Here is a 25779-nt window from a genome sequence, read left to right as displayed (position 1 = left end):
CTGCACAGGAGCTGCAAAGGGATGATAAAAACAAGAAGAAAGGAATGAGAGCATTTTGATTTTTTATCATCGTTGTTACTGACCTAAGGTATGCATGATTCTTTTATGGGCCTATTTACACTTATACCAAGTATCGGTGAATAAGTTAGTACTGATTATCGACGGACAGAATATCGACCTACAGCAACATAGATGCTGGAATATCGAAGGCAAGTATATCAACACCCTATCTACAACATGGTAAGTACAAAAATATCGAAACTAAAATATCGATGTTAAAAATATCGTAATTAAAAATATCGTTTTTTTTCTGTAAAAAAAAATAAGTTTAATAAAGTAAATAATACTTATAAATAAATTAATCATATATAGACATATTTTATAATGTTTAAAATTAATAAATAATACATATTTAATAATAACACTTTAATTAAAAATAAAAATACAATATATAATACATAGTTAATAACAATATTTATTAATTATTTTAATTAATTATAAATTAATAACAAATACCATAAATTACGAATACATCTACACACATAAAATAATAACATAAATAAAAATATTTAATTACATTTAATACATAAAAAAATTAAATATACTTTCTGTGTTTTAAAAGTTAATTAAATACAACATTATCTAAAATAATACAAAAAATATTAAATACATAAATAAATAAAAATACAATTTAAAGTCCCAAAAAAACTACATTAATGAAAACATTGGATAGCGTAGAATGTAAAATTACTGTTCCCACTCCAGAAAATTAAACAGTAGGGAAAGCATTAAATAGCATCCGGTAAAAATTACTATTCCTACTCCAGAGAGTGCAAAAGTAGGGAAATCGTTGGATAGCGTAAGGGTAAAAATTACTCCTCCAGCTCCAGAGGGTGCAACAGTTGGGAAAGCATTGGATAGCGGGTGGGTAAAAATTACTATTCCAACTCCAAAGGGTGCAAAAGTAGGGAAAGCGTTGGATAGCGTAGGGATAAAAATAACTATTCCAACTCCAGAGGGTGTAACAGTAGGGAAAGCGCTGGATAGTGTAGGGTTAAAATTACTATTCCAACTCCAGAGGGTGCAACAGTAGGGAAAGTGTTGGATAGCGTAGGGGGAAAAATTACTATTCCCACTCCAGAGAGTGCAACAATAGGGAAAGCGTTTGATAGCGTAGAATTGAAATTTAATATACTTATAAATAATTTTTATGTTTGAAAAAATATATAATTACATTTTTAAATAAATCTACATCATTTACAAACAATTAATAATTATTAAAAGCAATTACATTTGAATAATTAATTAAAAATAAATTATCAACAAATACACATAAAGATTAATTATTAAATATTACTCACCAAATAATAAATATTAAAGAATTAAATACATTTTATTACATACAAATGTGATTTAAAATTAATTCACAATTAAAAACTATTAAACAATATACCAAATTATACTTTTTTATAAAACGTCGATTACCAATTAATTACAAATATTTTCCAATTAATAAGAAATAATTAACAATTAAAAATATTAATTCCAATGAACACAATTATTTACCTATTAAAAATGAATTACCAATTTAAAAAAATATTTCCCAATTACAAACATGAATTACCAATTTAAAAAATTCGTTAAAAATTAAAAACATTAATGACCAATTAAAAAATAAATGATCAATTAACATAAATAATTGTCAATTAATAATTATTTTAAAATAAATTATTTATCCATAACAAAAGAATATAAATCAATAATTAATTACAATTAAATTACTTACCACCCAATTCCACTATAAACCCACAACCCACTACAGAAATAGAAATAAAATTAATAAAAAATAATTTATAATTCCTATAAATTATTAAATAATTTAGTATATTTAAATTACTTCCCACCCTATTCCCCTATAAACCCACAACCCGCTCCGGTACTAAAACATAAAATTTACTTAAAAAGAACATTATTAATATATAAAAATAATACACATATAATTTAAAATAATTAAAATACTTAACAAAAACATATTACACATACATAATTAAAAACATAAAAATAATACAAATATCGATATTAGTAACATCAAAATTAGTTACATCGATATATTTGCTATCGATATTACTAACTTCGATATTACTTACATTGATATAAATAAATTCGATATTACTTACCTTAGGGTCAATATTCTGTCCAAGGATATTCTTGACATCGAAATTCTGTACCTTCGATATTTGCAACACGATATTTGTGTAGGTCGACAATTAGGAGTAGATATTTTGACTGTGTACCAATAATATCTGTGCAAAAAGGGAACGAAGGAACAGTCCTTTCATGAAAAGCATCTTATGATGGACAATCATAAACAAGGGGTAGGTTGCAGATTCCCTCAGAGAATTGGACCTATGGGCTGTGTTTTTTTTGAGCATTGAAGGAACAAAAGTGAAATCCTCCACGGCAGGCAAACAGGTCGGGCAGCCAAGAAATAAAGGGATAGGGCGCAGATGCCCTCAGTTGGTTGGAGCTCGTCAGTAGTATGGCTCAAAATAAAAACGGCTTTCCTTAATGACTGGCAGGGTTGTAGCCGAGAGTATCACTAGGAACACTGTGAGCAAGGTGTCTGCAAGATCTGTTAGTCACACCCTATGTTGCGTGTTGACTGCCGTGCAAAGGCTACAGACTTAAGCGAGTCAGGGGAAGAGAATAGCGCAATAGTAATCTTCAGGATAAATTTATTGACGAAGATGGTTGAAGTAACGGCGAAGGAATTAAGTCATGAGGCGGAACGTTGAAATCTGTATTGGTTCTTTAATATAAATAGGCCCACAAGCAGCCAGCAAGAAGCGTGGCTAACAGGGGAATCCAAAGACTGAGGAATTGCGCAGCATTCAATGACGTACATTATATACACAACTAGGATTCCATACGACGTCACAATGTCAAAAGCAATTAAGATGGAAGGGGTGCAAGCTAACTATACAATGGGATAACGTTATTTTTACCGAGGGGGAGTACAACATCTCCTTTTTTTAAACAACAAGTGAGCTAGTACAACACGTAGGGGTCCATTAGGATGACGGGCGGACTTTGTCCGCCCGTCATCCTACCGGTGTTTGGAACCGCCCGCCAGAAGGGCAGGGGTCCCGTGGGGGCTATCAGGATGTGCCCACCACAGTGGCAGGCACATTCTGCATTTCTAGCATTGTGGCGGGCGGTGCTCTCAGCACCGCCCGTCACAATGCTAGAAATGCATTTCAGCGTTTGCATGAGCAAAGCGGCAGGCACCGCGCGGTGCCTGCCGCTTTGTTTATGCAAATAAAGGGGGGCACCGCAGGTACCTCCCCATGAGCATAACCCACCCCTCCTTCACTCTGGGGGCCCGCAGGGGGCCCCCAGAGTGAAGACGCATGCCTTTCTGTGGCGGCATAGCCGCCACGTAAAGGCATCTCCCTAAGCCTATTGTAATATGGCTGGCGGTGTCTAATAGACACCGCCACCATATTAAACATTTTCCGCCCCGGCCGCAAGGCGACCGGGGCGGAAAAGTTGAGGGCTGTTTTTTGCTCTTCCGTGGTCCCCCCCACCATTCTAATATGGCGGGAGGAATACAGGGAAGTATGTCGGGCGGATTGCCCCCACCAGGCTGGCGGTGGCAATCCGCCAGAGATCCTAATGGGCCCCATAATCTCTGTACATGTTAGGAAAACGAGAAAACCTACCAGATCTAGTGCAAGAATCATTATACATATTTTCAGTAGATTCATTACAAACTCCGGAAGACTGATCTGTAGTGGGAACATTTGTTAAACTTGGGCTATCAACATTTTGGCTACTTGTCATTACATTCTCAGAATCTGCAACAATATGACTATGTATACAGGTATCATTGTAACTTGAAGAATTACATGATGTAAAGTTCAAATTATGAGAGTTAACAAGTGACTCTAGCTCTGCATTTTCCTTAAGCTCAAGGCCAAACCACAAATAGTCATCCTCTGAAAATGAACCTTTCTTTTTGTCATTTCCAATGAGTTACCTTTGACCAGGTATGAGTTTAATAATATCACTATTATTTTTCAATCCTAGTTTATCTACTAGAACAGAACCATGAGAAACTTCAACGACATCGACAGGACCAGACTACTTAGACTCTCCTTTTTTCACCTTGGACGGTTTCTTAACTACCCAATCTCCTTTGCTTATCTCCTTGACTATAGCTCTATGAATTATGTCATGGTAAAGCTTAGACTTTAATTGATGCTCTTGAATTCTTTTCGGTACTAAGATGATTATCGTTGAGTTCAACAAAGCTGGATTTCCCTTCCTTCTCTGGTACAAACTTGGGGGTGAGTACAGTGTCCCCTCTCCTGCCTCTCATGAGGAAGAAAGGTGTAAGTGAAGTTACACTATTGGTAGTGTTGTTGTAACTGTTTACCGTCTCCTGTAAAAAGTATTTGACTGGTAACTTTGAAGCAATGGCAAGCTGAACACCTTCCTTCAGGAATCTGTTGATCCTCTCAACTTGTCCTTTGGATTTGGGTGAATACAGAGGAGTTTTCTCTTGTTTGATACTATTACGAGTTAGAAAAGAAACCATTTGTTCGGTGGTAAGTTGTTTACCATTATCAGAAACCAACATGTGAGGTAGTTCTTCTATGAAAAAGCAATTCTTTAAAAATTCATTGACAGTTTTAGTGTCTATTGCAGCAACACACTCAAAGTAAATCCATTTACTATAGTAATCACTCACTACATATAAAAATCTACAGTCATTTTCTAAGATAGTGAATGGACCTGCAAAATCTATTGGGACTTTGTTCCAAGAACTAGTTGGTATTGATACCAATTGCATATAAACAACCCTGGGGAATATTAGCAAGAACCTCGTTTCAATTATGGCCGTTTTAGCGGCAGGAAACTGCAGCTAAAACGACGATAATGGGCTTGCTAATATGGGTTATAGAATTCCAATAGAGGCACAGGCTAGAAGTCTTGCACATCTTGCCTGGGCTTCTATTGGAGTACTTTAACCCATATTAGCAAGCCCATTATCGCCGTTTTAGCAGCAGTTTCCTGCCGCTAAAACGGCGAAATGTTTACGAGGTTCTTGCTAATATGCCCCAAGGGTTTCCAGTGCTTGTCAGATGTCAAGCAAACTGCACAATTTTCAACCAACACGGAAAAGAAAATCATTTACGATACTGAGTTCATTTGAAACCTGGAAGTACGTTTTAAGTTCTGATGACAGATTTCTCACAGGGGGCTCAATTTCCCATGACAAATTCTTTAACTTTAAGTATGATAGGATCAGTACTGGATACTTTTTTCCATTTTGTCTCACAATACTATTGATCTGTATCTTTAAAAATATCAACAGTCGCTACCACACATTCCGTGTCTTCTTCCGGTTCTTCCGGTTCGGGCTTATATGACTCTAAAGGGAGCCTTGATAAACAATCTGCATGAACATTATCTTTGCCAGATATGCGCTTTATGATAAAGTTGTATTCCTGCAATTTCGATAGTACTCTCACCAACCTAGAAGAGGCCTTACCATTACCTCTACCACAACCATCCATCATGTAGGTGAGAGGCTTGTGATCAGGCATAAATTCAAAAGGTTTGCCCCACAGCCCATACGCAAGCTAATGTTTCTCTCTCTATTGTGCTGTAATGAAACTCAAAATCGTGGAGGCGCCTTTAAATGAAAGCTACAGTATGTACAGAACCTTTCACCTTCTGAGTAAAAATTGCTTCAAGTCTAACTGAGCTTGCATCAACTGTAATGATGTTTGTACCTTCAGAATCATATGGTTTTAATGTAGGAGCATTTGATATAGACAGTTTAACTTAGCAAATGCGGATTCCTGTTTATTAGCCCAAACATATTTCTCACCCTTTCGTAACAAAGCACGCAATGATTTTACTACATTTATTTTAAAGGTTTTATATAGCGCTGGCTAGTCCCGGAGGTATCAGAGCGCTTTAAATGAGCATCAGATAGTAGTTACAGGTTACATCGTTACAAATGTTACCAGTTATTAGAGCATGGCAACATAGTTACTTGTAAGGTCAAGATAAACAATAAGCACAAATACGAAAGGGGAAAAGCAAGCAAGGGGAAAGATTCAGGGGAGGGGGAAGGAGCTGGGGAAGTAGATAGGTAATGAAGGCGGGAAAGAGGAGGGAAGGGTAAAGGACATCTCAAGGAAAGAGGAGGGGAAGGGCGACGGGGACACAAGCCGGTAGACGAGTCAAAGCAACGTCCAAAGTCCAGTAAGCTGTGATCCCAGGAGAAGTGGTATCACTTCCCTATCTCTGTTGCGGGAGGCTCCCTTTACGCAGTGGACTCTCTCAGAGGGGTCTCTGAGACTCCAGGCCTACATACTAGATCCTTCCCAAAAAAAGGGGAGAGGGAGTGCTTTGGCAAGGGGTGTCATACCATACCTCAGCTGTGAGTGGCTCCCTTGATGCAGTGGACTCTCTCAGCGGGTACGCTGAGACTCCAGAGTTTAAATATTGGATCTTTCCCCAACAAGGATAGAAGGAGTGCTTAGTCAAGGAACCACAAAGGACAGGGGGCTAGGCAGACTAGCAGGTAAGGTGAGAGATTCAGGGGAGAGAGGATAGGAGCTAGGAGCTAGGGAGGTAGACAAAGGGAGAAAGAGTACTAAATGGGAACATATTCAATTAACAAGTTATTATATAGCACTGGCTAGACCCGATGGAATCAGAGCGCTTTACATGAGGGACAATAATGTTGCAAATTACATCGGTTAAAAGTTACATAAGTATCAATAAAAGCATTTAAAGAACATAGGGGAACAAGGTGAATGGAGCAGGGAGGGTAAGGAGATAGGGTAAAGGGGTAGGAGGAAGACAGGATGTAGAGACGAGGGTAAAATAGTTACAAAAGATACCAGAAACAATTTTTAGGAGCATAGAAGAAAAGGAAAATGGGGTGAGGAATGGAAAGGGGGTGAGGGCAAATGGGGTAGTGTATAGATACAGCAAAGAGACGAAGGGAAAGTTTGTCCAAGGTCCGGCTAGGTAGGTGATGGCCGAGGGGGAATCCTCGGTCCATCTCCTCTTCAGCTATCAGGTAGTTCCACCGGGCATCGGTCAAATGGCTAGGTCTCAACAGAAAAACATTAAAGGGGAAGAGGGCGAGAAGAAGGGAGCGTAGAGGGGGATTGTTCTATTGTCCGGGAGCATTAGAGCATCGTGGAGAGACCGACTGAGGCTGCCAACTTGAGGTCAGCCAGAGGGGTTGAGACCTTGGTGTTAAGTTCAGTCGGTCCCCAAAATTCTCAAAGCATAGGGGTGTAATCTATGCCGTGAAACGGCAGGAGGGCAGGGCCAGTGTCCGCATGTCGTCAGAGGGGGTGAGTGGCAGGTCTGGCATGGCGTCTCCAGAGTCATTCTGCAATAATCAGGGAGCCCTCCCGTTCTGCAGCCCCATCGAGCATACAAGCTTCTCGCGTACATAATTACATCAAAGAACAGGCACAGTAGCACATAAGGCGAGAACTCTATTCTGCACCAACCTCATAAGCCTAAATCTAGTAGACCACAACTCCTAAGCATTACTTGCATAAGTAAGTAAACTTAAACTTAGTAACATAACCTGCAGTAGGGAATAAATCGAACCTAGACAACAGTAGAAAACATAAGATAGTAGGTAAAACCTAGTAAGCATAAAAGCACATCTATAAGCCTAAATAAAGGTGCATAAATCACACTACAAACATTACATTTCCTAGCGCCTATAAAAAGTACACTAGGGCCTTGCTCCCTACAAACCTAAGAGTCCCCTGGGCCAACTGACCATCTATAAGGGGCTCAAATGCCCTATGTCCAAAAAGTCAGGGTGCGCTGCCAATGCAGCGACGGTCACAGGGCGCACTTGGCGCAAACCTAAACGTGGCAGCTGCCCACTACTAGCCTCCCCGAGGGTATGAAGGCCGTCGCCGAGTGAATGAGGAACAGCCACCTGAAGCTGAATTTGGGCAAGACGGAAGTCCTCATCCTCGGCCCTACCCCGTCTGCCTGAGACAACTGATGGTGGCCAAAATCACTGGGAACAGCACTGACACCCACAGACCACGCACGCAACTTGGGATTCATCCTCGACTCCTCCCTCTCCATGTACAAGCAGGTCAATGCCGTCTCCTCCTCCTGCTTCAACACCCTCCGCATGCTTCGCAGTATCTACACGTGGATACCGGTCGAAACCAGGAGAACGGTGACCCAAGCCCTCGTCAGCAGCCGGCTGGACTACGGCAACGCACTCTATGCTGTAATTCCAACCAAAAACCTACAGCGACTACAGCACATCCAGAATGCCTCGGCCCGACTGATCCTCAACATCCCACATCACAGCCAAATCACCACCCACCTAAGAGATCTGCACGGGCTCCCCGTCAACAAGAGGATCACCTTCAAGCTCCTCACCCCCGCACACAAAGCACTCCACAACTCTGGACCAGCCTACCTGAACAGCAGACTCAACTTCTACACCCCCGCCCGCCAGGTCCGCTCTGCCAATCTCGCCCTCATCGCCGTCCCTCGAATCCAACGGACCACTTCCGGAGGCAGATCCTTCTCCTTACTCGCTGCCAAGAGCTGAACACCCTCCCAACCCGACTACGGCAGACCCAGGACCTGCTCACCTTCAGGAGGCTCCTCAAGTCCTGGCTCTTCGAGCAATAGCAGCAGCCCCCTCTCCCTCAGCGCCTTGAGACCCTCACGGGTGAGTAGTGCGCTTTGTAAATACTGTGATTGATTGAGGCAAAAATGACAATTGTGGGCAAACAAAATACAAGAGGTAGCAAACGGTGCATTACAGGAGGAAAAAGTGGCACGCGTGCAGGTTACAAAGGCGTACCAAGTACAAGTAGAGGTGTAGTACTGCAATATATAGCAGACACTCAAACACAAGAACAAATGTTACGTAGGCAAAGGTGGCACTTGTGCAGGTATCGAAAGCAAACAAAATGTAAGAGGTAGCAAACAGTGTGTTACAAGAGAAAAGTGACGTGTGCAAGTTACAAAAGAGTATCAGACACAGGTAGAAGGGTAATACTGCAATAACTGGCAGAACACACTGGGAAGGCACTTCCATAGTCATGGAAAAAAGGATTCTCTATAATGGAGGGTCTTCCTTCAGATAGCAGAGAGGGCGTGAATTACATTTGGAAGTGTCTTTGAAGGAGGAGAGCTTTGAGATCAGAAGTCGTTCCAACAAAGGTTTCTTTCTTTAGTTCACCAAGGCGTGCTCTGACAGGCCATGGGCAGTGAAGGGCTCCACCTGTGAGGCATCAGCTGACCGCTCGGTGTCAGTGCAGGTGGGACGGGGTCCTCACAGGGACACAAAAAATCCCAACAATTACAGTGTCCGCGAGGGCCCACAATGAGTTAGATGCAACAACTGCCTCGATAAACGTAAGTAATATTCACTTAGTCCTAAAAAGGATCTAACGGAATCTTTGTCTTTAGGCCTAGGTTCATCAGAAATGGCTCTGACTAAATCAAGTTTTGGCCTTATGCCATTTCTGCTCAAGATATGACCTAGATATTCTACCTCTTCCTGTCAGAATTTACATTTATTTTTCGCAACTTTCATGATCTTTCATTCAGTCTGTTGAGAACAGTATCAAGAACTTTATTGTGCCCAATTTTATTGTGACGCCTCCTAAATCCAGCTGACTAAGACCGAAGGCTGGGCTGCTGGGAGACGAACCGTGGACGCTTGCCCGATCTGCTAACTTGGTGAGTCGGGTCCCACCCTCTCCCTCTACCCGCTGCAGGCCTTCATCGCTTTTGGGCCCCAAGTCTAGGGTGACCAACCGTCCGTAAATTTCACGGACAGTCCGTGATTTCGGCCGTCTGTCCGTTGTCCGTGAAGGATTCTTTAACGGACGCCATTTGTCCGTCATTTTAACCTATACCGGTCGCTCCACCCTAAAGCCGGCACAGCTTGCCCCCACTCCCCTTCTGGACTCCGAGGCTGTTCCAAAGCTCCGATACCCGCAGCATTGGAGAGGCACAGCGGGGTGGTAACCCTCACACCTTCAGCCCTTGATGAGCTGTTAAGAAATGCTCGAAGGTGTCTAAGAGGAGGGGCTGCATGTTCAGGAGCAGGGGCATCCATTCAGATGCAAACAGCCCTGAATGTCATGTCTCTGCAATTTAGAGGGGCCTCACACATTCCATTTCTACCCAGGACCCCAAACATCCTAGACTTGGCCAGATTACACCGAGGCAGCACGTGTTGTCACTAAATTGTAAGCAAACCTCAGTTCTTCAAGCATGCAGTCTATAATATAATAAAATAAAGAAATGGCAAAATGGTACCCACACTGACTAACAAAGTATGGAGGACAATCAGTTCAATCAGTTCTCTTAGAGTGTCTCCTGTAAGTACTGTACATCACAGTGGGGGATGCCATTTTGGACAGAGAGCCTGTCTTCTCGTTGTCGTGTGCAGGAGGGGGCGAGGAGCCCACGATGATTCTAGAATACTACATGCCCACCCTGGTGGATCCTGTTCCCCCTCTTGTGATGGCTCCTGTCCCCCCTCTCCCCGCCTGTGATGGCTCCTGTTGCCCCCCTGTGGTGACTCCTGTCTCACCCCCACCCACCCCCGCCTGTGATGGCTCCTCTCCCCCCTGTGGTGGATCATATCTCTGCCCTGGGTGGCTTCTGTCCAAGTCCTGGAATGGCTCCTGCAGCGAGGGTGAAGTTCTTTATGGGCCTCTTCTCAAAAGGGCTCAGCTCAAAATTAATATGGAAAGGTGTGCGAGTAAGTAAGTGAAGGGATGGGTGGATGGCTGGATGAATTAGTGAAAGGGTGAATGGATGAATGAACGATTGAATACATGGATAATATGAGAGGATGGATGGATTGATGAGTGAGGGGAAGGATGGATGAGAGAAAATGTAAATAGCTGGATGTATGGGTGGAAGGGTAGCTGAATGATGGATGAGGGGAAAGATGGATGAGGGAAAGGATGGAGGGGAAGGATGGATGGATGAGGGGAAGGATGGATGATGGGTGAAATGAAGGATGGATGAGGGGAAGGATGGATGGATGAGGGGAAGGATGGATGGATGAGGGGAAGGATGGCTGATGGATGAAATGAAGGATGGATGGATGAGGGGAAGGATGTATGGATGAGGGGAAGGATGGATGGATGAGGGGAAGGATGGATGATGGATGAAATGAAGGATGGATGAGGGGACGGATGGATGGTTGGAGGGGAAGGATGGATGGATCGGTGGGTGGGTGAGTAGTGCGCTATACAAGTATCAAATTACATTTATTTACATTTACAAAGGATGGAAGGATGATGAGGGGAAGGATGGATGGATGGGTGATGAGGGGGTGGGGGAAAGGTTGGATGGATGGGGGAAGGATGGATGGATGACGAGGGGATGGATGATGAGGGGGTGGGTGAAAGGATGGATGGATGATGAGGGGAAGGATGGATGGATAATGAAGGGAAGGAAGGATGGATGATGAGTGGGTGGGTGGGTGGAAGAATGGATGGATGGATGATGAGAAGGATGGATGGATGATGAGGGGAAGGATGGGTGGGTGATGAGGGGAAAGATGGGTGGGTGATGAGGGGAAGGATGGATGGATGGAGAGTGGGTGCGTGAAAGGATGGATGATGAGTGGGTGGGTGAAAGGATGGATGGATGAGTGGGTGGGTGGATGGTAGGTGGGTGAAAGGATGGATGAGTGGATGGGTGGGTGAAAGGATGGATGAGTGGATGGGTGGGTCAGAGATGGGTGGGTGGATGAGGGATGGATGGATGATGAGTGGGTGGGTGGGTGTAAGGATGGATGGATGGATGATGAGGGGAAGGATGGATGGATGATGAGGGGAAGGATGGGTGGGTGATGAGGAGAAGGATGGATGATTGGGTGGGTGAAAGGATGGATGGATGGAGAGTGGGTGCGTGAAAGGATGGATGATGAGTGGGTGGGTGAAAGATGGATGGATGATGAGTGGGTGGGTGAAAGGATGGATGGATGAGTGGGTGGGTGGATGGTAGGTGGGTGAAAGGATGGATGAGTGGATGGGTGGGTGAAAGGATGGATGAGTGGATGGGTGGGTCGGTGGATGGGTGGGTGGATGAGTGGGTGGATGATGGGTGGGTGGATGATGGATGGGTGGGTGGATGAGTGAAATTATGGCTGGATTGATAAGTGCAAGGGTGAATGAATGGACGTATGAGTGAAAGGATGGATGTAAGGATGGATGAGATGAGTGAAATGGAGGGTAGATGGACAAAAGGATGAATAGATGTGTGAAGGAGTAAAATGATGGATGGATGAGTGATAGGGTCAATGGATGGATTCATGAGTGGATGAGTAGATGGATGGATGTGATGGAGCAAGGATTCGCGCGTAAAGCGACTTGCTCACATTCAAGAACCTCGTTTATCTTGTAATAGCATTAACCAACCTGTTTTGTCATTAATATTGCACTTTCACACTACACGCGGGTGTCCCAGAGACGCTTGCCTATGTGTCTATTAATCATAACAAGGCTTGCATACTACAGAATCGCCAAAGCCGACCCTGTGGGAGCGCTGCTTCCGTTTACCTGCATGTTCGCCAGCGACCTTTCCGGCCACTCTGCCACCACGCCTCGCGGCTCCCGCTCCGCGGGCGCCGCTCGAAGGCCTGAGACTCTTGAGGGGGATCCAGCCCCGGCTCCAGGACGGGCTTTTGAGCACCAACGAAACCCAAGGGTAACCACAGAGGGACTTTCAGCAGCGAGGCGGGACTGCGAGGACCAGCGTGCCCAGCGGCGCTGATTGGCCGCAGCTGGTCCTCTTCCCGCCCCCTCCACCTGCAAAAACAGCGCAGTGTGAGCGCTGTTTGGGACACCAAAGCCGACCCTGTGGGAGCGCTGCTTCCGTTTACCTGCTTGTTCGCCAGCGACCTTTCCGGCCACTCTGCCACCAAGCCTCGCGGCTCCCGCTCCGCGGGCGCCGCTCGAAGGCCTAAGACTCTTGAGGGGGATCCAGCCCCGGCTCCAGGACGTGCTTTTGAGCACCAACGAAACCCAAGGGTAACCACAGAGGGACTTTCAGCAGCGAGGCGGGACTGCGAGGACCAGCGTGCCCAGCGGCGCTGATTGGCCGCAGCTGGTCCTCTTCCCGCCCCCTCCACCTGCAAAAACAGCGCAGTGTGAGCGCTGTTTGGGACACCAAAGCCGACCCTGTGGGAGCGCTGCTTCCGTTTACCTGCTTGTTCGCCAGCGACCTTTCCGGCCACTCTGCCACCACGCCTCGCGGCTCCCGCTCCGCGGGCGCCGCTCGAAGGCCTGAGACTCTTGAGGGGGATCCAGCCCCGGCTCCAGGACGTGCTTTTGAGCACCAACGAAACCCAAGGGTAACCACAGAGGGACTTTCAGCAGCGAGGCGGGACTGCGAGGACCAGCGTGCCCAGCGGCGCTGATTGGCCGCAGCTGGTCCTCTTCCCGCCCCCTCCACCTGCAAAAACAGCGCAGTGTGAGCGCTGTTTGGGACACCAAAGCCGACCCTGTGGGAGCGCTGCTTCCGTTTACCTGCTTGTTCGCCAGCGACCTTTCCGGCCACTCTGCCACCACGCCTCGCGGCTCCCGCTCCGCGGGCGCCGCTCGAAGGCCTGAGACTCTTGAGGGGGATCCAGCCCCGGCTCCAGGACGTGCTTTTGAGCACCAACGAAACCCAAGGGTAACCACAGAGGGACTTTCAGCAGCGAGGCGGGACTGCGAGGACCAGCGTGCCCAGCGGCGCTGATTGGCCGCAGCTGGTCCTCTTCCCTCCCCCTCCACCTGCAAAAACAGCGCAGTGTGAGCGCTGTTTAGGACACCAAAGCCGACCCTGTGGGAGCGCTGCTTCCGTTTACCTGCTTGTTCGCCAGCGACCTTTCCGGCCACTCTGCCACCACGCCTCGCGGCTCCCGCTCCGCGGGCGCCGCTCGAAGGCCTGAGACTCTTGAGGGGGATCCATCCCCGGCTCCAGGACATGCTTTTGAGTACCAACGAAACCCAAGGGTAACCACAGAGGAACTTTCAGCAGCGAGGCGGGACTGCGAGGACCAGCGTGCCCAGCGGCGCTGATTGGCCGCAGCTGGTCCTCTTCCCGCCCCCTCCACCTGCAAAGACACTGATAAGCAGTCATCCGAACGCGCAAGCGGGACGCGCACGGGGCAAACACCGGGGCGAAGACCGGGCAAAGAGCGGGCCGTTTGAGGCCGTTCGAGGACGGCAGAGGACGGCCCTGGCCCACCCCCCTTATTGCTCCCCTATTACACCTAACCTGCTTGTTGTTGTATTATTGTGCTGGGATAGGCTAGCCCAAACTGAAGCTCCTTAATTAGTAAGCTGAGTGACTACCCTTATTCCATCGTAAGCACCATGAGCACTAGGATGACACGTAGCAAAGCCTCCAAAGGTGGTTCACAAATCTGTGGCCCTATGGACGACTTCATCACCCGCACAAATATAGCCATCGATGAAGAAATATCTAAGCTTCAAACCCGGGTATCCTTAGAATTAGTAGCTGCACGAAGGCTGTCCGAGGTAATTGCTCTCTCGAAAAAGTCATCCCTAGGCCATATAGCCTCTGCCGTCACTCCAGCACGCCCCGTCCGCCAAATAGTATTACCACTCAGGCTGATTTACACCAGCCCCCGATTACTTCCACCCTCACTCTGCCCTTAGAGCAACCACGCATTACGGAAGAGTTAAGTCTCCCCACACCTACTCATGCCCAGATCCCTACCCTAAATCCCCTTCCCCAAGTCCCAGTTACTTGCCATGTTAGTGGTGCACAACCCAAAAGAAAACGCCAATCACGCTCAGCCTATTCTCGTAAAAAGGCAAAAGTGGCAGTCTCCCACCATCTTACAATGACTAATGCTCAGGCATGTAATGTTTTACCTGAGGGTTCCTCGAGCACACAGCCAGTATGCCAAAGTATGGTAGAGGGTCTAGTTAATAACAGTCCAGAAGATGAGGGGGTGCAGGCTCAGGACCAGGGAAGGAATGATAAGGAATTCATAGACCAAGTCTGGGAAACTTTAAAAAAACTTCTCTCACCACTCGACTTAAGATTGTCTAGGATAGAAAACAATCTACTCGAGATGGAGAAGAGCATTATTGCCCTGGCCACTCTTGGGCTGAGAAGTCTTGAAAATCAGGGCTTGTCCTTATCTGACCCACATTCGCCAGCTCCTGTTTTGCAAGCTGAGCAGCACCCCCCATCAGTACCTGTTGCTGCAAGGCCTGTTCCTAAGCCGAGGACTGTGGCTGTGGACCAAGTTTCCATAACCGCTAAACCTCAGGCCATCAAACCCCAGATTCCCACACGGAACTCTAAGCCTCAAAAAGCAAATCCAAACTTGGTAGTACCCACTAGACCCCATCCTGCCGAAACTCAGGGTCCTCGTCCAAAAGAAAATTTTAGAGGAGGCTATATAGACCTTCCCCCAGAGGCCAATGACTATGTGGTCGTGTTGACAGGCGTCCCTGTGATCGGCACTGACCAACACGAAAACCACTGGTCATTGAAGAATAAAACTATGCACTGGCTTAACGTCAACAGACCGATTCCCAATGGCAAAAGAAGCCGAGTTATGATGGTCCGTAGAATACCCTGGGTGGGCCCAACAAAGAAATCTATGCAAGGGGACTGTGTAGTTGTAACTTTTGAAGACCCACATACGGCACACCATATCTGTTCCTGGCCAACTACCGAAGAATCTCTAGTCGTACCAAGGCCGCTATCCTATTTTTATCCTCCACGCCAAGCGCATACCCAAGTGGATAACTGGTCCTTGGTGCAGCAACACCCATGGAACACCCATCCCACGAGGCAAAAGAATACTCTTCTACATTGGAATGGCCTTTCAACGTACAATAGATTTGGAGGCCTGGAGGAGGTCGATTGACTTTTTATGTTCCCCGCACGCCCACAACTAGAAAAAGCATCGCCTCCACAGGTTACAGACATAGTCGGAATCCCAACCCATGGTCCTCCAACTAGCCAAGGCGGGCTTCTGACTCGCCTGCCCCGTATCATGGAACCGACTAAAATGGCTATTTTAGATTGCAAAAGAGTGGAAACGAGGTCAGATAGCCTTTGTCTGTTCCCCCCTCCTCCTATACAATCAAATTCAACGGAGATCGACGTGCCTGATAGAGCTGCCACCCTAGCACTCCACCAGATTGAGATTCTTAAAAGACCAACTGTTCCGGCTGTGGATAACCCTCCCTTACTCATTCATTCTCCTAAAAACTCTGCATCTGGTGAATCTTCACTGAAGATCTTAAGCTGGAATGTGGCTGGCCTCGAACGTAATTTTGATAACCCGGAATGGAACAACTTCCTGGCACCTTATGACATTTGCTTGCTACAGGAAACATGGTGCCAGGAACCTAGACATAGAGTGGGGTTTTCGACCTTCTATGTCCCGGCTGTACATCATCAAGGTTCTAAAGGACGCCCGTCCGGCGGTCTTCTTATCTGGATCAACATTGCACTAGACCTCAGGGTTTCTCAAAGGACTACCAAAACATCTGACCTTCAATGGCTAACACTGCATTGCAAAGGGGGAAGGAAACTAGAACTTTTTAATCTCTACCTAAGGGGCAACAGGAACGGTGGATCTCTAAACTCTTTAGGCTTAAGTAACAACCTGGCCGCCTGCGATGCCGACTCTCTCGTCCTGCTGGCAGGCGATTTTAATTGCTGCTTTGAGCCTTTAGCCAAAGAAGATATTCTGGATACCAATGATGAGGATAACAGAAGGGGTATCCCTATCTTGAATCTCGAGCCGATCCCTAAATGGTCACAAAGGGCGATTGATATAAATGCCCTTTGCATGGAGTTTAACTTGAGAGCAACGAATGGGCGTTCTAAATCAGATCCCATGGGTGCCCATACATATAATAGGACGGGCCACTAATCCAGAATTGACTTTGTTATGCTCAACTATAACTTCTGGCCATACCACCACGACATGGAAGTTATAGAGTCATGTGATAGCGACCACAACCCTCTCTTTCTAACCATTTCTGTACCCTGGCAAACTGGGTCTCAAGAAACCGTCAATCAGATATGGAAAGCTTCATATGAGATTCTTCCCTCAAACTGTGGCAGACGTCTTAAATGGGCAAGAGCCTCAGCAGATGAGGCAAGGATGACACAAGCTGAAACCATCTTATCGGAAGCGGAATCCAGGCTTGATACCACAAATGGCGATAGCAAGATGTTCCTATTGTTATTTACAGAGACTGTAACGGCACTAAGTGGGCTGTTCATCATCCCCAAACCCAGCTCAAGAACCGCTTCAAAGGGAGCCCCGAGAACAAGCGAAAAGTGGTTCACAGCTAAATGTCGAATTGCTAAGGGCGATCTTGTTGCTGCAGTAAAAGGAAAAGACCAAGCTACCATCAAGTCTGCAAGGAAACTTTATAGGAAATCTGTGATTGAGGCCAAGCGGACTTACGATCTCAACTTTTGGCGTGACCTAACGGAGGCGAGCACAAGGAAAGATGCTAAGGGGTTCTGGGACTTGCTAAGATCAAGAGACAAGCCCATTGATCAACAACTGACTTGTAATATCCCTGGCGCTGCCTGGTTTGCCCACTTTTCGAAATTGTATTCGGCTCACACAGGGCCTCTACAATCAGACCCGCTCCCATGGCCCAGCTCCACAGATCTCCCACCAAATGTAGTCCCATTCACCACCTTGGAAGTAGAGAAAGCAATCAGGTGTATTGTTTCCAACAAAGCGGCAGGCCCTGACGGGATCCCGGGTGACCTGATAAAAAATAATCCCCCATTCTGGAGCCGATTAATTGCTGCACTTCTTAATGAGGTTATGTTGGGGGGGTCTTTCCCAGATTCTTGGAGGGGCGCTGAAGTAGTCCCCATTTTCAAGAAATGAAGCAGGGAAGACCCAGCCAATTACCGCCCCATCAGTTTGCTGGACTCAACGCAAAAGGTAGCGGGGAAAGTGGTGTTGGGCAGGATTCTGGAGTGGGTGGATGAAAATCAGATATTGTCTGATTTTCAAGCGGGTTTTAGAACAGGGACAGGCACCGTCGAGCAGACATTCCGCCTTTTAATGCTCTATTGGAAGGTAGTGGTGCTAGGAGGGGGCAGTTTATACTTAGTCTTCATAGACTTAAAAACAGCCTTCGACCTGGTCCCACGAGCATTACTGTGGAAGGTCCTTGTTGGTTTAGGTCTACCTCCCTACTTGCTGGCCTTGCTGACAAAATTTCATGACAACAACTTTGCCCAAATCAGATGGGGTGCCCAGGGAGAAAAAACATTGTGTATCCCAGTAGACAGGGGCGTCCGCCAGGGGTGTGTGCTTGCCCCCACTCTGTTCTCGCTTTACGTCAACGGAGTGGTGGAGCACCTTCTTCAACATCCTGCTGACGCACCATCCCTGGCTGGAAGGAAAATCCCGACGCTCCTGTTTGCGGACGACACCCTTCTGATTTCGAAATCACCTGCAGGCATACAGTCACTACTCTCCAGCTTTAAGGCCTTCTGTGACACTAAGGGATTAGCCATAAACATTGGCAAGACCAAATTTCTTGTCCTCAACCCCCCTAAGAAATCTGTTAAACCCCCCACCCTAGACTCTGTCACATTAGAACGGGTCAAAGAATTTGACTATTTAGGCATACGTCTTTGCGATAATATGAGCTGGAAGGCCCACCACCAAAAAGTGTTTCTAACCCATAAGAGGGTTGTTGGTGCTTTACTTAAAGAACAGCGTGCTTCCTCCATAAAACCCATTGGGGCACTTCTTGATATTTATAGGGGTAGGGTTGTGAGTGCAGCACTGTACGGCGCAGAACTTTGGGGTAGCCAGAGAGTGGACACTTTGGCCCACCTAGAAAATAAATTTCATAAAGATATGATGAGGTTACCCCAGAGCACCCCCACAATCCCCCTCCTGCTTGACGCAGGTACTCGCCCAATCTGCGAGCAAGCTAAACTACGCCCCTTATTACTATGGTCTAGAATTTGGAACGTCCCCGAACTCCATAGTTATGCAGATGCCCTAAAAGATGTACTATCCTTACCGGGCTGGCATAAGATCGCCTGGCTCAGAGAGGTTAAGAGGACACTGTACATGCTCGGTCTAGGAGCTGCGTGGGAAAATAAAACAGCACCTCCTAAACAAGAACTGAAGAAAGCTTATTGGTCTTGGGTGGATAACGAGAGACTAGGTAAATCAAACCATCCAAAAACTGTTGCCAATTTCTTGATGGTTAAAGATATTCCCTCCAGAGAACCATACTTGGATCTGATCCACAGCTCGCATGATAGGGCATTATATTTTAAATTCAGGGTTGGGGTCCTACCTTTATGTCAGTTTACCTCTACCTGGAAACCACCCCTGCAAACTGTACCCTACTGCCCATTCTGCGAGCTAAAAATTGAATCTGTCGCACACTTTTTATTTGAGTGCCGAGCCTATATGGCCCCTAGACGGAGGTGGTTGAAGCCTCTTTGTAGGAGCCTGGGAACTCGCTCACATCTAGAAGCTATAAGAATATTACTCTCAGATGCAAGACCCTTTGTTGCCATTTGTTTGGCAAAATTCCTAGGCTGGGCTTGGCGTACAAGATCTGCTAAACAACTGACGATACAATAAAGTGTCCCCCTTCATTCTTATTAATTTTATGTTCTCCTGTGTAAATGATGAGATGCTTTTAATGGTAAAATGAATTGCAAGTTGCTTTGTTTTGATTATCGTTTTTATGCTGTAATGTTGCTTTTATGATATGTTTCTATATCGAAATAAAGCTTTACTACTACTACTACTACAGAATCGCTGCTTCGCAGAAATCCAGTCTGCGCATGCGTCGGTCATACCCATGTGATGTGACGCACTCGTAGTTCTGGAGGGATTTTTCGCTCATGCGCATTACAGCTAAAATGGCCGCTTTGTCTTTAACATGCTCTCCGCTTGCTACTGCCGCTTTTGCACATTTATCTATTTCTGCCTAAACCCTAATGCTATAGATATTATAAATTAAGGGGTGCAGTGTAGCTTATCATGGTGTACAGTGTATTCATTTTTTCTGTGTTTCTAATTTGTTTTCGCTTACTTTTCATGTACTGCGTATCTGTGGGCCTGGGAGTGGGGAGCCTCTCCATCTTAGAAGTCTGACAGGGACTCACCACGTGACATGAGAAATGAAGTCTTGCAACAGTCTAACTCAGCCAGCTGGCTGCCGAAGCTGAGATGCTCCTGGGAACCTGTCCTTTTGCCTGGGAGAAGACTTCGACTTGTACCTAAATTGTATCAAGTTATACGATAATGTTTGTGTGCTCCATTGTCTCTTCTACACGTAGACATGGGAACTGGAATGTAAGGGATGGGTACGGAAAATTAAATATTCATCATGGGAATACAGAATTTTAGGTGGTGACAATGACCTAACCACCTCCTCTGACCAATCCTAAGTTGGGGATCCTGTCACTTGCAACATTTGTGGGTGGTCTAGGGACCCGTAAAGGGTATAACTAGCCTAGTTCTAGCTAGAGAAATTGTCCGACTTGTCCGAGTAGCTGACCTGTCACCGACCCAACGAACTCTATAGGTGATTGATACAGAGAGCTGCGGAGCACTCTGTCCAAAGTTTCCACAAACTCCAAGGGGTGGAAATAGTCTTAAGTGCTGGCGAAGCACTTTGTTGAGAGATTTGAGAACCCAATCGGGGTTACTGGCGGATTCCGTGCAGAGAGGGAGTAGCGCAGGCGTTGCATCCGAAGCTGCAGGTGTTGGTCGTGCCCTTTGGTAAGCCCAGTCCTGACCCAAATCCTGAGGGGTATCCTGTCCTGACCGTCCATGAGCTGTACCTGCTCGCCTACTGGCATCCTAAGTCCTTGAGGGTCCTTGTCCTCGCCTTTCCCAAAGCTGACCCGTGGCCAGGGTTAGTCCTCATTCCTGTCCTAGGTAAATATAATTGTGGGTGTCTGTCTATCTATTCTCCTTCCTTCTTCTCTTTTTAATAAAGCATCCTTGCCCATGATATTTCTCTCTGTCATCTCCAAGACTTATATGCAAACTGTTTGTTAGCTATGTTCCATTTTTCTCCCTACCTGTAGGACTTTATTGAAACTGTTTACTTAATTAGTGTGATCTAATTTCACTTGTGTTTAGAATCTATGCTTAAATTAGCAGTTAGACTACGATCAGTTTGAATCACTTGTAGGACTTTAGCAATTCACTGACTAATGTGTTTTAAACTCACCAACCCTAGTATAAGCCTGAAACTGAATAGCATGTTCTCTGTTACCCCTACCCAGTAGTTTTCTACTCGCACTCAAATGGTGCTTGCCCTCATTCACAGTTAAATCATAGTTGTAATCCTGATTATTGATATTTTGATCTGTATTAGTTTTATCCTCATGTCACTCTCAATTTTACTTACTATATAAAATCTTTAAAACCCTTCAGGTGTCTATGGTCATTATAAAATATCGAAGTGTTATTGAATGTATAAAGTATTAAGGATCATCTTATCTCTTGTCCACTGCTAGCTCCTGATCCATCAGGAAAGTAGGTGCCTGTGGTAAGTCAGGTACCTTGGTAACAGTGTTAGAGAAAACACATAGAATTACTGATGGTGGTGTGTAAACTCGCCCGATTCATCAAAATACTGTCTTAAACACGTCATGGTCCCAAGTGCGTGAAATCTGGTAAAACTAAGAGTCGGGCGACCTGCGCGCTCTATCAGATGGATGGAAGGAAGGATGGCTAAGTGAAAGGGTCGATGGAGAGAGAAAGGGAGGATGGATGGATGACTATGCCAAGCGCGAGCATCAAGGAGCGCGCACTTAGGACCCGGCCCCCGGCCCCTGCCCCTACCTCATTAGACCAGGTGGCGGCCGGTCAGGTCTAAGGGGCGACCGGCCTCTTAATACTTCCGGAGCATGAGGTGACGCGTTTCCGGTGGGGCAGAGGGCAGAGACTAGGGACCTATTTAGGGTCCTGGGGCAAGGACCTCAGTCTCTTCATCCTCTGCTGGACCAGACCGGCTGTGAGCTCGTAGAAGCGTCCCCCACTTCCTTTCATTAAGCTTTAACTCCCACCCACCCGTCCCTTTAGCTCAGTAGGTTGGAGGGGCGTGTTGCGGTAGAAAGACCTTGGAACAGTAAAATTGACCAACGGAATGGACGGGAGTCGGCCTTGCGTACTCCCTAGGCCAGCACTGAGGGGGGAGACGGTAAGCTCTCCGCTGTAAAATATGGCCCCGGCTGGGGAGGCTAAGGCGACAGGTTACGAGCCTCCTGGGTCCCTGGGCAGCCTGGTGGTCTGTGGGCAGGCCCCTGGGTAGGACAGACAAGGATCAGAGGTTAGGGGCCCACTCCTCATGGGCGCAGGTGGGTTGCACCTTGCGTGGATGCTCGGCAGGGAAGATGTGAGCTGGAAGGCCCCTTAGTGCTGGATGATCAGAATCTTGCTGAAGAAGAATATGAAAGTCAATAATAAAATTGTGTTGATAACTGTAAATAATGAATTTGAAATACCTTGTCATGTTTATGAAATGTCAAATATTAAACATGGCCGTTTTACACCCACGCAAATCTTTGTCGATGATTTAATATGGGTTTCAGGTTATCAGGAGGGAGCGGGGAGCATGCTGGGGGATCCGGGTCCTAAAAGAGTGGATAGGTGGAAGGATTAGTAAGTGAAAGGATGGCTGGATTGGTGAAAGGGTAAATGGCTGGATGGAGGAGTGAATGAATGAATGGGATGAAGAGTGGATGGATAAGGCTACAGATGGATAGGGTGAAAGGGTGGATGGATGGATAATGGATGGATGAGTGAAAGGATGGATGAAGGGATGGATGAGTGAAATGAGAGATGGAAGGATACATGATGGATAGGTTTGCAAATGGTTGAATATGTTTGGAAATGGCTGGGCTTACTTATATACTATTGCGCAACCTCTGATGTGCCTGTAAGACTTACCTTGTGTCCTGAAGTTTTGTCCTGAATTTTGACCTCCTGTCCTGAATTTGTGTCCTGAATTTTGAACCTTTGTCCTGAATTTTTACACTCACCGTCCTGAATTTGCACCAATGATAGTTGGTCACCCTATCCAAGTCTGTTATCTCGCCAGAAGTTGTGCCGGCCCTTCCCTATGGTGACGGGTGCGCGGGCTCTGGCCGAGGTACTGGGGAGCTTTTTGCCACGTTGCCCTTTCCTGGTCGCAGCCTTGCTGCCTTGCACTAGGGGAGCACGCTCGGTGGCTGCAGAGACGCTGAGGAGCTGCAAGGCGGTGTCCTCACCTCGAGCCTGTGAACCCGTGTGCCGCATTGGAACCAGCGGCCCTGCGCAGCACACCCAGGCAGACCCTTGGACCACACTGCAGCTGTGCTGCCTCACACATCACGAGCCGAAGCCCTGGGGAGCTGTAGACCGCCTCAACCCTATCACAATGCTCTCTCGTCGATCTCGCTTCAGGCAGCAATAAGATCAAGGAGCTGCGAAGCGATGCGCATGAGAACCGGGCCCCTGGGGAGCTGCTTGCTGCCTCACCCCCCTCCCTTTTCAAGGTTCTTCACGGCAATTGTGCTCATGCTAGGAGTGAGATCAAGGTGCATACAGCTATGATCTATATCCCTGCACCACAGCAGGGCAGCAACTAAGAGACCTCTGGCAGATGTCTAACTGTTAGAGCAAGACTTTTAGAAAAGACTGTGATGGTGAACAGTGAACCATGTCCAGAATTAACCAGAAAACTGGATTTTTCTCTGTATCTGTGGAAACTTCAAAGTGAATATTACCTCGGACCTTCTACGCTCCAAAATGTCAGTACCTGGCAATGACTACAGAAAGAGGACTGCACTATAAAAACTAATGAGGGCCCACAGCTGTACCCCAGCCAGGCATGCTCAGACAGTGGCAACAGAAATAGGACTGCACCAGCACAACTAGCTAGCCTACTCGTTAGGTGGTGGCCATCTTGAAGTGGCACTGACCGGCTACAACATTCAGTAAAATACCTGTTGTTCCTTGGGAAAGCCCTGGGAATTTTATTCTGCTTTTTCCTGACTCACGACCCGGCCAATTTCATATCCTCAAACAGTTACTATCTCAATGACTGAGGACATAAGGACATCTGCTACTTACTGACCCAGTTTGCTCCATCATGGTTGGTCCTGGCCTGACCGCTACTGGGGCAAACTCATACACCCTGGCTTACCGCCCTAAACTCTCCAAAACCACTACAAAAACCTTCAAACACCTCACCCTGAAAAATCACCCCGAGACACTGATCTCTGACCTACGCCTCAGTGTGGACAACGGCACATTCATCAACAACCTCGTCTTCTACTCCAGAAGAATCCCCTCTTGCCGCAATGCCTTTTCGCACTTCCCTAATGTATGCTCAACCAGGAACATTCCTTACGGCACTAAGCTCACAATAGCACCCTCCGCAACCCTACGAGCCGCCCTCACTATCACCCTCTACCAAAGCAACATTGTATTGATCCAAGCCTCAAACAAAAACCTTAATAAATTTGCAGACCTTTTTACCCTCCTCAGAAACCATGTGTATGACACTGGCAAGGCGACCAACACCTGCCTTGACGATCTTCCGACCTTCCTCCTCTCTAAGGGTCTCAAACACAGCTCCTCCTAACCCCTCCAGTTTGTTTACTGGCCTTGCTAACACTACTGTCCCCAGACCATTGGTCTCCTCCCCTCTATCTCCCCCAGGGTCTCCATGGCTTCTAACACAGCTCATCCTAACTCCCTCAACTCACGTACCAGCCTCGCTAACGCAATCGACCCGGGACCCTCAGTCTCCTCCCGCCAAGCTCCCCACTCGCACTCTGAGTCCGGTACGCCTCTAACTGGGGAACACCCTTTTCAACACGGATGCTACCCCGCAGTGCTTTTACGACGCGTCCTTTACAACGCAAGTCGTAACCACCTGGAGGGCGCTAAAGGATAAAGAATAGTATATTTACTTTTCCAAACCTTCCCTACTATCCACGGGGGCTGGTGTTAGAATAGTAAATTATACTATTTACTATCCGCGCCCCACAACGCATGTCGTTGTAATGACTTGCGTTGTTAAAGACGCATTGTAAAGGCACGCGTTGAAATGGTATGCGTTGTACCGTCATACATCCCCTCTAACTACCTACGATGCAGGGCAAACTAGCCCTGCTAGCCCACAAACCACGCCTCCCATCTTCCCTAACACAGTCCATCCTAACCCGCCTAGCACCTCTACCGCCCCCCCTTTTATGTACATCGATACTCTGCACTCCATTGCCACCAAAATAATTCATCCATTACTCCATCCTGGATCTAACGAACCTCCTTCACCTCGCCGAACTCTCCTTCGCCAGCCTCAAAGCCCCTGCTGAATCCCACTTCCCCTCCTATCTCAGAGATCCCCAAATACCCACTACCGCTTTCCTTGAGGCACCTTCGCCCGCGAAAGCAACCTTGCCACCTATCGGAGGAGGAAACCCTAGCTCTCGCCCTCTCCTACAACCCTTCCCTCACCACACCAAATCTGCTAGACCTCATTGAAAAGGAAATCCTTGCCATTCTCCAGGACCACAAAGCAGCCCCAGTTACCCCTTGTCTATCAGACGTGAGTGCAGAACATCCCATCCGCACCGTCGCTATCAACCCCTGCAGACCAGCTTCCCTCAGTAACAGAAGTGTGATCAGAAGCAATTTAGCGCCTGTACACCTCTGTGCCC

Source organism: Lissotriton vulgaris, chromosome 1_2, assembly GCF_964263255.1.
Source record: "Lissotriton vulgaris chromosome 1_2, aLisVul1.2, whole genome shotgun sequence".
Lineage (NCBI taxonomy): Eukaryota > Metazoa > Chordata > Amphibia > Caudata > Salamandridae > Lissotriton > Lissotriton vulgaris.
The sequence above is the reverse complement of the archived record's forward strand: the minus strand, read 5'-3'. Positions refer to the sequence as shown.